General features: G+C 35.6%; 1 long non-coding RNA gene across 1 annotated transcript in view; it reads left to right on the top strand.

Moving 5' to 3' along the window:
• Window positions 1-80: 80 nt before the first annotated feature.
• The window catches only part of LOC110427601 (uncharacterized), a 1,167-nt gene continuing 418 nt past the window's right edge, over window positions 81-829 (top strand). Inside the window, exon 1 of the long non-coding RNA XR_002446299.2 lies at window positions 81-528. This is a non-coding gene — a long non-coding RNA (uncharacterized LOC110427601). The remainder of the gene's footprint in view (window positions 529-829) is intronic.

The raw sequence follows: 829 nt of genomic DNA, 5'->3' as shown, positions 1-829 counted from the left end.
TGGATTAGTCATATAACTCTCTATTTTAACTATTTCCACTGATAAATAAAATATTAATATTTTAATATTATTTTATTCATAAAATTATTATTTTATTTAAAAATATTCTTTCCGCCCACCGCCGTTCTCTAAAACTCAAACTTACCTCAAATACCCTTTAGTATCCTCAATAGAGTCTCATCAATCATTAAATAAGGTTACGGGGTGTTACAATTAGAGAGTAGGGTGGTTGTAACTCTGGTTAAGTGTGACCTTTGTGCACAATTGAGCTCTAGCTAGAGAACTGTTGGGTAGCCGATGGGCTGTTAGACATGGCTGGAGCCAAGGTCTGTGATTTTACTTGACTAGGCCACAAATGACTATATGCTGTTGCGACCGCTTGATATTTTCTTTGATGTCGGCCAACATCGTTGAGATAGGCATGTGGGGATCTAGTGGAGTAGAACTCCCGGATGTTATGACATGGAAACGGGTCCACGTGTTGTTATTTTCTACCTACTTGAGAGTGATATTTCTTTTGATTTATACGTAAGTAGTTTTTACACGATGAAAAATAATATTTTGCTACTGCTCCTTTTTACTTACATGACAGCATTGATTTACTTCTAGGCATGGTGATAGTTGATTACTTTAAACCCGTTTTGAATGGTTAATTAGCACAAACTTACTTAATTGCATATAAGGCACAAATTCCCATTTTGAATAAAGTGTTGGTATATGTATATTCTTATGTTTTTAAACCTTCAATTCTTCTGCTTTTAGCTTGTGTTTTGTCTTCACCCTACTCACGGGGTTAATGATCACTGAGTTTGTGAGACTCACCCCACTT

This window comes from Theobroma umbraticum, unplaced genomic scaffold (assembly GCF_002168275.2).
Source record: "Theobroma umbraticum cultivar Fairchild unplaced genomic scaffold, ASM216827v3 scaffold_106.0, whole genome shotgun sequence".
In the NCBI taxonomy this organism is placed as follows: domain Eukaryota; kingdom Viridiplantae; phylum Streptophyta; class Magnoliopsida; order Malvales; family Malvaceae; genus Theobroma; species Theobroma umbraticum.
This window is presented reverse-complemented; position numbering and strand designations above follow the sequence as displayed.